The sequence below is a fragment of the Fukomys damarensis genome, unplaced genomic scaffold (assembly GCF_012274545.1).
Source record: "Fukomys damarensis isolate Sample0158 unplaced genomic scaffold, DMR_v1.0_HiC HiC_scaffold_18, whole genome shotgun sequence".
Lineage (NCBI taxonomy): Eukaryota > Metazoa > Chordata > Mammalia > Rodentia > Bathyergidae > Fukomys > Fukomys damarensis.
Genome location: NW_022900930.1, coordinates 31,324,682 through 31,338,704, shown reverse-complemented (window position 1 = coordinate 31,338,704; position 14,023 = coordinate 31,324,682). Strand labels below are relative to the sequence as shown.

The following is a 14,023-nucleotide window of genomic DNA, read 5'->3' as shown; positions in this document are numbered from 1 at the left end:
ATAATAAACACATCCATATAACAAATCTGTTCAAGATCAGACACCAATTTGTATAAAAGTAGAAACAAAGAATCTATAACTATCTTATGGGATAAGAAAACTAAATATAGGGCACTTTAGCAGTATTTATATTGAATGTTCTTTGAAATATGAGCAGACCTGTGGTCTAAAAAGACTGAGTCTTTTACGTTCTGAACAGGGAAATTTTCTGGTGTTAAATTAGCTGAAAAATTAAATACATTGCTTTCTCACTAATAAATTAAACATTTGATAACCCAAATGAAAGCATTTTCAAGTTAAAATAACAAACACAACACTGTATTAGATAATGAAAACTACCCCCCTTTACATGCATATATATCAGAGATGACAGTGAAATGCCAAGAAATAGTAAGAAATGGAGATATTTCCCCGGGATGTTTTATCTCTAGACACATGACATGTGTTTTATATATTAGTATAATCCTATTAAAATATAACCTGTTCATGAAATCAACCAGTAACAAATGCTGGCAAGGTTGTGGAGAGAGAGAAACCCTGCTCCACTCTGGTGGGAGTGCAGACTGGTGCAACCACTGTGGGAAGCAATATGGAGATATCTCAAAGAACTAGGATTGTAGGTTCCATTTGACCCAGCTATCCCCCTGCTAGGTGTCTTCCCCAAAGAATTAAAAGAATCATACCACAGTGATGTATGTGCACCCATGATCACAGCAGCACAATTCATGATAGCAAAACTTGGAAGCAGCCCAATTGCCTATCAACAGGAGACTAGATAAAGAAAATGTGTTTTTTCTATAAAATGGAATACTACCCAGCCATAAAGAATGAGAAACTAGAGACATTTATAGCTAAATGGATGCACATCGAGGCGATACTCTTAAGTGAAATAAATAGGACCCATATGTGTAAATACCAAATTATTTCTGTAGTGTGAGAAACTGAAAGTGTAAATAAGGACTGAAAAGTATAATAGATAATGTGAAGTAGGAAGAAAAGGTGCAAAGGGAAAGGGGAAGCAGGAGGGGTAGGGGAAAAGAAGGGAATGGAATTAATATGAGAAAAAGAAAAAAATGGAAACAAAGTCTTTGTAGATTGGGAGGGTTGGAGGAGTTGAAGGGAGGGCAGGGGAATGGGCAAAAAATAAGAACCAAGATGGATTATGTAAAGGTGCAAATTTCCAGTGATGGATGGTATTATATTGTATACCTTAAATATAGCAATAAAATTGATTAATTAAAAAATATATAACGCATTGTTCCACAAGGTGTGGAAGTGAGAGTAAAAATATATTCACTTGTTGAGGACCAGGCTATGTGATTTGGGTCCCATGGGTTTTAGTTTAAAATAAAGAAATCAGGAGAGATTACCTGAAACTCTGCTCTCTTTGATACATTGCATACTCTTAACTACATCATGTCCCTTCTCTTTCTCTCTCTTTCTTTTCTCTTTCTCTTTCTTTCTCCTCTCTCTCTTTTCTTTCTTTCTTTCTCATTCTCTTTCTCTTTGTTTTTTTTCTTTCTTTTTTCATTTTCTTTCATTCTTTGTGGTGCTGGAGATAAATCCTGGCCCTTACGTAGATGTCCTATGACCGAGCTCATCTCCGTCCCATCGTGTCTCCTTTTCAATTTTTTTATTTCACGTTTTTATTAGTACATATGTGCAGTACATAACGTCAGCACTCCTTGTGTGGAGTTGGTACATGTACATGACATATCTCAGTTTCTTTTTTCATCCCCTTTCACTCCCCTCCTCGCCTGTCTCTTGATCTACTTCCTCTTTGAGAAAGATTTATCTCCCTACTTCCTATTATCTGTCTTTTATATTGCTTTTTTTATACTTTGGGTTTCTTATGTAAGAAAAACCATGTGATATTTAAACTTGTGTGTCTGATTTACTTCAGTTAACATTATGGTCTCAAGATACATCCACTTTCAAATAACTACAAATAACTCATTTATCTTTCTTCATGGCATAGTACTCCATTGTATATGAATACCATGTTTTCTTTTTCCATCCTTTTGATGGACACAGGCTGCTTTCAAGATTTAGCTTTATGAATTGTGCTGCTATAAGCTTGGGTATGTGTGTATCACTCTAATATGATATCTTTAACTCTTTGGGGAAGATGCTAAGAAGGACAATGGCTGAGTCAAATATCTGATTTAAGGAATCTTTACACCGTGTTCCATAATGGTTGTACTAGTTTGTATTCCCACGACGAGTGCAGAAGTGTTCTTTTATCTCCCGCAGCTTCTCCAGCATTCATTATTTGATTTCTTCATGATAACCATACTTTCTGGGGTGAGATGGAGTCTCAGTGTTGTTTTTGTTTGTATTTCCCTAATGGGTAGTGATGTTGAACATTCCTTCATGTATTTATTGGCCATTTGTACTTCTGTGAAATATCTATTCATTTTGTTTACCCTAACAAAGCAGGAGACATCACCATGCCAGCTCTGAAGTTTTATTACAAAGTTACTGTTGGGGCTGAGGATTTAGCTCGTGGTTCTGCACCTGCCTCACAAGTGTAAGGTCCTGGTTTCTATCCCTGGTACCAGAAAAGGAAAATGAAAGAAATACAAAGTTACTGTGATAAAAACAACATGGTACTGGCACAAAAACAAATGAGAATCAGTGAAATAGAATGAAGGATGCAGAAACAACCCTGAGTATGTTCAATTATTTGATCTCTAACAGCGGGACCAAAAACACACACTGGAGGAAAAAAATAGCCTCTTTAATAAATGGCATCGGGAAAGAAGACAAAATAGATCAAACTCATGATGTCATAGGCATAGGACTTTCTGAACAGAAAATAGTCCCAAGAATCAACAAAGGGGATCATATCAAACTAACAAGCTTCTGCACAGCAAAAGAAACAACCAACAGAGTGAAAAGACAACCTTCAGAATTGGAAAAACTTTTTGCCTGTGATTCCTCAGAAAGAGGACTTGATGTCCCTTTTAATTTACAAACTTATAGCACAGAAAATCTCCCTTCTACATCTTTCATTGTTCCTTCCCCATTAGTTGCGTCCTTCTCTCCACCTCTCTGTCTTTCAGCACACACTTTCAGAGCCCTTCGTTAATATTATATTCCATAACCTTCCATATTTTATTTACCTCTCAAATAGGAAAGAATCTGATAAATAACCTGTGCCAAACTATTTATAACCAATTATCTTAATGTGTTCTAACTTCCCAGAAACATTTGGCAAGACTCTATCCTCTCTCCACTTGAGATTTGACTCAATTAGAACTTTCTGGAGGGCTAAGATACTCCTGGCTGAGGTTCCCCCAAAATAAAGAGGGAGTCCGGCTCAGTGACAGACTCTGTGCCAAGGCCTTGAGGTTTGTGGAGCACAGCTTGTTCTAGGTACTGTGTGGCTGTGGACTGAGACCCAATTATACCTGGGTACCTCGGCACAGCAGGCATGTTTAGGGAACAGTAGCTGATTGTGTGAGTCCAATAAGCTGTCCGCTTGGGCATCTGTATCGGAGCTGCCCTGCTGCCTGCACAGGGTTCTACGGTAATAGGGACATCCTTACTGCAAGACAGAGACTCACTGGAGCCTTGCAGAATGAAACAGTGATGACTTGTACAAATTATTAAAACCAGAACCCAGATGCTAGAGGTATAGCTTAGTGGTAGATCGCCTGCTTAGCATGCACAGCGTCTTGGATCCAGTCCATAGCACCAAAAAAATAAAAAATAAAAACAACAATAGCAAACCCCAGAACCTCTTACTGGACTATTTATTTCTTTTCACATGAGACGTTGAAACCAGACTACTCTCTTTGGACAAAGTAAGTTCCTAGAATTCCTGGTCAACTTGGAGAATGGAGACTCCTTTAGAAAATGATCCTGAATTACCTACAGTATGGAGAAATGGAGGCTTGTGCAAGTGAAGAAATGAAGAAAGATACTCAAATTTTGAGTCCAGGAAGATAATTTTTAATGTGCCAGTTCAGTTTGAAGCTCTAAGAGCTAGAGGGATTGTCAGATTTGTTTGACACAGGACTTTTTTTTTTTTCTTTCTTTTTTGTAGTGCTGGGGATTAAACCCAGACCCTCACACTCTACCATTGAGATACTCTCCCAGTTCTAGAACTTTTTAGAAAACGAGACTATCTAAAGGGATTGGATTCCAAGCAGCACCTGGGAAATAACAGAACTCTAGGTGTTCAGTAACTGTTGTGCGAATAAATTTCTGGCATATCACTGTTTTAACAAAGTTATTAAAAATCTAACAGCCATTGTTTTTTGCTTTTGGTTTGTTTTTGTACCTTATGGCTTCAGAGCAGGAAGTATGAGGAGCATAAAGAGTGGGAATTCTTGGCTAGGTCTGGTAGACCCATCCCTAGAAGCAAATGGTAAATAGCATTTCTTTTGTAAAGCAAGAGAAACCCATTTTTTTCCAAATCTAACCAACCAAGAAGCGGGTGTAGTGTGAGTGGCCACCCTCAAATCACATCAGCTGAATCACAGCCCCCTATTTTTATGCTGACTGATCTGAAGATGATGAAGATCAACTGGTGTGGCTATATATATTCTGTAAATGGAGCATATTTCTATTAACCAATATAGACATAAAATATTTAAACATTTCTGTTCTCTGAATAAACCAAATTTAACTATATGTGATGAAATTATAATAACTTGTAAGGCAATATGTGTATCAAATCATCATCCTCTTTCATCATAATAATTTTTAAATGATTATTGGCTTTTAGAAGTTACTGGTGAAGGAGCTAAGTCCCACACCATTTCCATCACTTACGTTGGTAGCTCCTCAGATTCCCAGCAGCCAAAATGGTGCAGCAGATTGAAAGCAGAGAGACTTTTCAGCAAGCCTTGGTGGGTTCAGGGGATAAACTTGTAGTAGCCGATTTCTCAGCCAACTTTCATTCTTTTATTCCCTGTCTGAAAAATATTTCAACATGTTATTCCCTGAAGTAGATGTAGATGTCTGTCAGGAGGTCAATGCAGACTGTGAAATCAAATGCATGCCAACCTTTTAGTTTTTTAAAAAAGGATAAAAAGGTAAGTGAGTTTTCTGGGGCTAATAAGGAAACACTTGAAGCCACCATTAGTGAATCAGTCTAATTGTGTTTTATGACGCTATCAGCTATCAGCTGTTTAAAACTTTAATTTTTTTTATTTATGGAAAGTACAAAATATGGAAATCACATATCCAACTTCATCTGATTATAGATGATAATAAAATATTAATTCTACCCTTAAAAAGAAGAAAGAAATTCCGGTGGAGCCTTTTGGTAACTTTTGATTAAACTAAATTCTGATGGTCTCTAAGTGGAAACTCTACCAAACATTTAAAATGATTTCTCGGCCGTTCTCTCTCCTTAGGTCTGGGACTGAGCATTTGCTTCAGAAGAGGGTGACTGGATAGGCTGGCCCTCATGTCCTGGTTGCCGCTCTCACAGAGCCTGAACCTGGAGGGCTTCTACCCCCATTAACCACTCTGCCACCGGCGCAGCTTGTCCCACTACTCCTGCCTGTCCTGGGCCCTTCCTGAGCAACAGACAGGCACTGTGTTTGTCTCCGCTACCATTTTGGTCTGCCTTTGTCAAGCCCCAGTGTCCACATGCAAGAGTACCACACATTACCACCCAGGCAGTGGTAACGCGATGATTTTGTTTGGTGACATGTGGTTGAGCTTAGCCTGTTTACCAACCCTCAGTGAAATATTTCTATATTTTAACCTGCAGGAATGTCTGTGCCAGTGTGTACCACCTGAATATCACCCATACCTTCAGCCTCGGAGTTCAGAAAGTCTCAAAGTCATTGCCCACACGTAGTAGTAAACAGGCCATGAATACTCCTTTCTTCCATCTCATGATTTCTACCATTTCTTTTCGTGTCCTTCACCTCCATAAAATAGCTCTGATATTTATATGTCGATTCCTGGAAGAAGCAGATCTTTTTGCTTTACCTCTTAAAGTCACTTTAGTGCTCCTACCCTTGTGATAGACTACAATATTGCCTTGGTAGATATTCTATCTCAGAGCTCAAGTAGGAGAAAATCCTCTCCATTGGTAGGAGAGCCCATGTTTTGCCAGCCAAAGCTACTTACTTTCTTTGTGACTTGCTTCTTATTACAAATCCATGTCTTTGGGTGACTCTGTCTCCCAAAAAACAAAACAAAACAACCCTCTGTTTACTGTTGCCTCCCTTAGTTCACTGACATCTGAGTTAATAGGGTTTATTTTTACCCTTTCTGCCTTGAGTAATTTTTTTACCTCCAGTATCTTCAGAGTTTAAGAAGAGGTCTTTGATTTCTAGTGACTGAGGGGAATTATTTTTAACATTAGTGGACATCAGAAGCACCTAGTTGAGTGGGATCAAGGCATGAATACTCAAATAGATGAATTAGATTTGTATTCATGGTTGGGAATCTTTAGCTTAGGGTCCTAAGCCATACTTAGTCTTCTCTCTCTGTTGGGCACAGTGCTAGATCTGTACAATGGGACAAACTTTTAAGAAATTCATATACAGCTTAGATTTTTACATTGAGTGGGACTCCTGGAACTCTGTGTGTGAATTGCTCTCGTGGACATGGATGCACACTTTTCTAGTGGTTGATTCCATGAGTTGCATTTCAAAAAGAAAGAAAAAGCCTGACATCATAAGGAAACCACTTTTAGTTGCTCCATTTCCTGCAACCACAGCTGGCAAAATGCCTAGGACAAGATGTATTCAATTCAAGTCAAAGCAGAGTTGTTAAGAGAAGCAGATGGCCCACCTAAGGTGAAAAAAATTACTTTCTTGTGGGGAAAGGCGGGTGGTTTGTTCACCTCTTCTCTGGGAAGGTGGGAGTGTATAAAGGCAAAATAAATAAAACACATTACAAATGCATTCCACAGATGAACAGAATAATTGTTGCTGAACACAGCTACGGGAGGCATTGTCCTGACCCAGGCCAGCTGGAGGAGCTTGTCACACACGCAGTAAAGTGCTCCCAGAGCTTGAAAACAATTCCATTGGAAGAACTAATAAGAACAAACATATGGTTGAGGAGATCAACCATCAAAAACGCTCCATGGGTGTTGGTAACAAAGATCTGAAAAGATGAGGGAGGTTCAAGAAAAATGACTGAATATGTAACAAAGCAATAAGAATTGTGCTCCATCTGAAGAAAACTGGGATTCTCATGGATAGAGTTTCAGAAGTTAGATGATCTGAATTTAGGGAAGGGAGATTAGGCAGCAATAATTTCTTGCTGATTATCTGTTTTCCAATTAAAGAGATCATTTTCCTGGGCATTTTCAGATTACCTGGGAAGCATGTTTCATTTAGAAAACTTTTCCAGTCCTTGAAACATTCCTTAAATTTACCCAGTTCCTTTGCTCTGAATATTTGGTCATAGGAAATATTCTGCTTATCAATTTGGTCTTTCAGGTACCTTGCTAATGCCAGGCTATCCTCACTTAAGGAAACAAGTTTGGAGTTCACTGAAAAGGCTTATTCTTTACCTGTTTCAAAGAAATAAATGTATACTATATTTCAATTTTTTGAGGGTTTGGTTAGGATGAGTTAGATTCATAATCACCCAGGACCATAGATAAAATCCAATCTTTGGACCTGTCAGTATGAATATCAGGCACCAGAACACTGTAACTCTCCTTCACTTTGCCACCCTGTGAGGTTCTACCCAAGCAGCCCCAGGCCTTCTTCCTAGCTCCTGAGCCTCTCTTAAATGCAGTACAAATTACCCCAGAAAGTCATCTCCCTTCTGGCTTCTTTAAAATCAACAGAAGATAATTCTTAGTTATATTCTCTGTAATAGCATTCTAGAGTCTTATAGCCCTGAACTCTAGGAAACAAGTTACATTTTACACATTGTGACCATATAGTTTCACCAAGTGGCAAACTGACAGCTTTCTGCAGCAGTCTCTTCTGTCCTCTTCATCTTGAGAGGGTGTGCTGTGGGTAGGCCACATAATGATGTGCAGAGCATGCTTGAGCAAGGAGTGGGGAAGGAAGGACTATGCTACCAGCATAGTTCCTACCATAGCCCTTTGCACATCTTAATCATGTAAATTGAAAAAGAAATGATTTGGATTAAATTAGTAAAAAAGGAAGGATTCTCATTCACAAAAACAGAACTAGAACTAGAAACGGTATTTTTTCTATCAGCTGTGTTCAAAATAGGTGAGGGTAAGTAAGGGTTTGCCCATTTTTTGACCATCACAGAATGTGTGCTTTTTTTTTTTCTTTCTTTTTTAAATCTTACTGAGTTTATTGGTACTCTTTAAGTATACAGTACAGTTACATTCATCATTGGGATCTTGTACCTTTGCATGACGGGTCTTGGTTCTCATTTTTCCCCCATTCCCCTGCCCTCCCTTTACCCCCTCTACCCTATACTATTTACAAAGACTTTGTTTCCATTTTTTCCTTTTCTCATGTTTTTTCTTGTCCCTTATTTCCTTTCCCCACTTCCTCTACGACTTTAGCCCTTTTCTTCCTATTTCACATTATCAGTTATACGATTTGGATTTTATTTGCACTTTTAGTATTTTACACCAGAGAAACTATTCAGTATTTACACATGTGTGTTTTATTTGTTTCACTTAAGAGTATTGCCTCAATATGCATCCATTTTCCTATGAATGGCTGTAGTTTCTCATTCTTTATGGCTGAGTAGTACTTGATTTTATAGAAAAACCACATCTTCTTTATCCAGTCTTGAACTGATGGGCAATTGGGCGTTTCCAAGTTTGAGCTATTGCTAACTGTGCTGTTATAAACATGGGTGCACATATATCACTATGGTATGATTCTTTTAATTCTTTTGGAAAGATACCCTGCAGAGGGATAGATGGGTCAAAAGGAACCTCTAATCCTAGTTCTTTGAGGTATCTCCATACTGATTTCCATAGTGGTTGCACCAGCCTACACTCCCACCAACAATGGAGAAGGGTTCCTTTCTCCCCACATCCGCACCAGCAATTGTTATTGGTTGATTTCTTGATAGCAGCCATTCTTTCTGGGTGAGGTGGAATCTCAGTGTCATTTTTATCTGCATCTCTCAAATGACCAGTGATGTTGAACACTTTTTCATGTATTTATTTGCTGCTTTTACTTATTTGTCTGAAAAATGTCTGTTAATTTCAAATGCCCATTTTTGAATTGGGTCTTTATATTTTAGGGGTCTGATTTTTTAAAATTCAAGTTGTTAACTTCTGTGTAACTTTAAGATATAATGACCAGCACCTGACTTTTGTGAGATACTTCAGTCTAGGTTGGAGGTTGTTTCCTTTTAGGGCTTGAAATACCTCACTCCAGGCTGTTCTTGACCGAGGATTTGTGTTGAAAAGTCTGTTGTGATTCTGATGGGCTTTCCTTTGTATGTGACTTTTTTTCTTTTCTCTAACTGCTTGCAATATTTTGTTCTTGTTTTGCATTTCTCAGTTCTTGATTAGTATATGTCTAGGTGTAGATTTTTTTATCATGGCTAGTTGGAGTCCTATATGCCTCACTCATCTGTAGGTCAAATTCTTCCCCACTGTTTGGGAAGTTTTCTGTCATTAATTCTGTGAACAGCTTTTTAAAGTCATTTGTATTTTCTCCTGCTACTTCATGAATTCCTATTAGCTTTATGTTATTCTTCTTTGCATCGTCTAGGAGTTGTTAGATCGATTTCTCATGATCCCTTACTGTTTTTAAGAGATCTCTCTTTTCATAGTCACTGACTGCAATCCTATCTTCTATATCTGAAATTCTACCTTAACATTGGTTCATTCTGTTGTGAATGCTTTCAAGAGTTTTTAATCTTCTGGATTTGTTTGAATCTGTTTTGTGGATTCCATTTCTTGCCTATGTTGGGCATTCAAGGTTTCCATTTCTATCCTCTTCCTTGGCATTCATGGCTTCTATCAAGGTCCTGAACTCATCTTTTTTTTTTGGTCTGTCTCTGTTCCAGAGTCTCTGCATGTCTTTCCTTGTGCTCACAGTCTCTGTAGGTATCTGGGAAATTATTTCTGTTTTGCATTTTTCTAGAGCCTGATTGATCTGTTTTTTTACTTCCTGTGCTATGAGATCAAGGTGTACTGGTGGTTGATCATCAGACTTTTCTACCTGTTTCCTCTAGAATTTGCTTTTGGAGAACTGGAAGTCTGTATTTGTGCCTTGCTTAAGTGTTTTCTCATTTTTATTTTTGTTTTTGGGCTGTCCTTGGTTTAATTCCTGGGTTAGTACTTCAATCTTCCTGATATAGCTGCTCTTTAGGTTTTGAGTCTCTAATGACTCATAGGCACTCTCATTTTCATAATATCAGAAAGGACAACTCATTAAATCAATCACAACCCTTTAGCCCAATTGATACAATCAGCAACACAGTAGCATCAAACACAGCTTAGAAATTGACCACTTGTGGTAGTTATTAATCTATCACCTTTAACCATATGAAATAAATCAAAATCGAGGACCAGCCCAAATTATATTTATAGTGAATAAACTCTTCAATACAGCAACTTTACCCTTTAGGATGGGGACTTAGAAGGAGTTGGGAGGAGAGGAATAGATAGGTAAAAGAACAGGAGAAGGTTTCAGAGCCAAAGGACACAGGATGATTGCACAAACTCTAGGAAACTGTTGAAGACAAGAGAAAAAGACAGAGTGTAAGAACAAAGACAAGACTAGCACAACTTAACAGTAATAGGGAAGCGATAAGTTGTACTTAATTTCCTTTGACACTAATGACCATTTAGTGAATGAAAAAGAGAAAAGAAAGCAGAAATCCAAATTAGAGCAGGAATAGGAACAAAAAGGGAGATGAAGAATAACATGGGGGAGCAAGAGACTGAGCAGGACAAAGAAGAAAGAAAAAAGGAAGAATTTGCAGAATGGGAAAAAATAAAATTTTTAAAATAAAAATTAAAAATAAGAGGAAAAGAAAGAAAAAAACTTTGAAGAGCCTCTTTCAGGGTATATCTCTGCTGTCTCAATAGGCAATATGCAGAACTAAGGTAATTAGTCTCAGCTAGCCAATGGCAGACCCCTGAGATTCAGACTGAATTCCGGTTGTAAGGCCCAACTTGGGCTTCCTGACCTCCTGTAGGGTTAAACTTTGCAAGTTTCTCCTGCAGGTTGCAGCTGCCCTTCCCCTGAAGATAGTCCAAGTTCTGATGGAAGGTTGTGATCCCCCCAACTTACCAATTACGGAGGTCTGATGTGCCTTTATTGCTGTTTTTCACTTCCATTCTATCTTCTGGAGCTGAGTAAAATGGCCTTTATGACCACCTGTGTCTCTGCAGTATGGATTCAGGTACCGGCACAACCCTCAGGCCTGAGAGTGTGGTGGGGGGTGTTGCAGAGGTGTCTGCAAGGCTGGGTGGTGGGTGGTTCTCACCTGTCTTCTCTGAAGAAGGCCTGGGGCACTGGAGGTGGAGGAGGAGGAGGAGCTGCATGGGTGGTGGGCCCAGAATGTGTGCTTTTATGGCTTGCCATGGTATCTGCATTCTTGATTCCTATAAAACAGGAGCTTGAAAACTTCAATATTCTTGCTTATTTGTCATTTTTCTGGGATTAAATGGCTAACACTGTCCACCCCTCAATATTTTACACTAGTTCATTATGAGGCATTTGTCCATTGGTATTGTGGTGATCTAGAAGTAGTTTTTGCAAAAAGAAATGGAAGCAGCAATGACTCAACTACTAGCCTGGTGTCCCCGAAATTATCCTGTATTCCTTGAAAAGAGTACATTATCTTCACTTTGCTTGCAAAATGGGAACATTAATAGTGCATATTAATTTCTCCCTTCACTGTGGGGAGTTGGCAGAAGGACTAATCATGGTGACTATTGTGTTCTCTTAAAGCAGTTGCTTCATAAATAAAATAGTAGATGCATTTACTGCAACTGAGATTTAGGAAGGTTTTGTGAGGTGGTAAAATGGAGATTGCAATTCAGGATGTTTATTGCTCTCAAGGCTGTGGCTAATCTCTTGTGAAGCAAGGTTTCAGTTGGGTAGAGATTGAGTAATTAGAACAGAGAGGCATTGTGTAACTCCTTCCTCTTTATTTTTGTGGACCAGTGAGTACCCTAAGCCTCAAGCCATACACCAGCTTAATAGATTTCAAGAGAGTTCAGAATGTTTTGTCAAAATTGGCCACAGATGACTGTGGACATCACATCTGTCTCTGTACTAATGTTGAATTTCTTTGACAGATTCATACAAGGACATCCTACTGGCCTTTTCCGTGAAGGGAAATAGAATTGGCATTTACTGACTGCTTACGGTGCCGCCACACCACCTTATTTCTCATAGCAAATTTGTGAGATGGGCTTTAGGTATGAGGTAGAGTTTTAGAGAAATGAAATAACTTGTTCAAGAGAATAGAATCTTAGAAATCTAACACAAGTAGTTCTCTTCTGGCCAGTTTTATACAGAAGCAAGGCAGTAATTCTGTAGAGCTCGATTTTAGGAGTTAAATGCAGGCCTGTCTGAACACAAATCATTGCTCCTTTCACAAAGCCATCTTTCCATGCTAACTCAGAAGTGGGTGAAGAAATGCCACAGGATTTTAAACTGCCATCAGTGAAGTCGTGTGCAAGAACAAAAGAGGTGGCTTTTTTTGGTGGGGGGAGCAGGAGAAAATTCGGGTCAACTGAGCTTATCAGAATCACAGATGACTCTGTAGTTAACCTGCAACCTTGTAAAATGTGAGCTAAGCGGCCCAGGCTGGGTTAGAACTTGTGACCTTCCTGCATCAGCCTCCCAGAGTGCAGGAGGACAGGCATGTGCCACCAGACCCAGCTAAATATTTGCTTTTCTAAGCCACTGGGATAAGATTAGTTGTCATCTTGGAGAACCTCCACGCTCTTACAGTGTCCAGGAGTGTCCAGGAGGCCCTTCCCTTCCCAGTGTGGATGAGCAGGGCAGAATTACAAACAGCTAAATGGTACTCCCACCCAAGGCTTCCTCTGCTTTTTGTCAACAACCTTGTCATCCAGGAGTTATCTTGCAGAGTAAATTGTCCTACTCAAAGCCTCTTTATTTAAAAAGTCATTAAGTTCTAGAGATTCTATTGCGGCGCTTACCACCTCTATGCTCTATGCCCACTGTGCTACACCACAAAGCTAGGGTGGGTTCAGGTCTTTTGGAAAAATCCCCTAAGCAGTTTCTCCATTTTAGACACTTAGCTCCCGTCACATGGCTGTTAGATTTATTGTCGAAAAGTATGGCTCTGATTACCTCATACCTCTTCTCAAAAAAGAAAGAAACTTCCAAATCTCAAAAGTCAAACCCTAGAAACTGGGGTGTTCCACCAGGCATCTGGACCCCCTTTCCTAATGGGAGGTCCTAAAACAGAGTGCTCATTTTATGTTTTTGGATGCCGTTTCCTGAAAGTGGTGGTTTCTGAGGAACTATGCATGAGTTCTGCTTTATAACACTATTTAGTAGGAAAGTGAAACTAACCCAGAGCTCTCTGGGTTCACCACCGGAAAAAAAGCTTTAGTAGTCTCCTAGTAACTTGTTTTGTAGTGCCACCTGGTGTTAGAATTGAACAGCGACTCTAGAGAAAACCTACAATTGATCCCAAACAGCAGATGTTTAGCACTGCAAAGAAACTTGGAGGTTGTGTAGACAGCTATCTCATGCTATAGATTAGTAATTTTTGCAGGATTTAGAGTCAGAGCTCAATCCACATTTTTTGAGTCCAAGGTTCCTCAATTTTCAACAATTTCCCATTGTGTTCTAAACTTCCCAAGGAGCGGGGCTAGAGTGGTGCCCCCTTTGGAAGCTGGTCTTTGTGTGTTTTCCTCTGTTACAGGTAGACAAAGTAAGATCCAGAGACCTGCGACTTATCACAGCCCTGCAGCTACTTATATGTCTGTTAATTCAAGGATCTATTCATTCTAGATGTCTTGATGTTGATTGACACATAAAGAATTTGGTGTAAAATGTCATAGCTCTTTAAAACTGATAAATAATGAGCACCTTAAGTTTATATTGTAATATGTATTCCAAATTATTCATTCACACTTTGCTGTAAG

At 39.0% G+C, this 14,023-nt stretch overlaps 1 pseudogene; it reads left to right on the top strand.

Annotated features, from left to right (window-relative positions):
- Positions 1-4,814: 4,814 nt before the first annotated feature.
- LOC109118231 lies at positions 4,815-5,108 on the top strand (annotated as a pseudogene).
- The last annotated feature ends 8,915 nt before the right edge of the window (positions 5,109-14,023 follow it).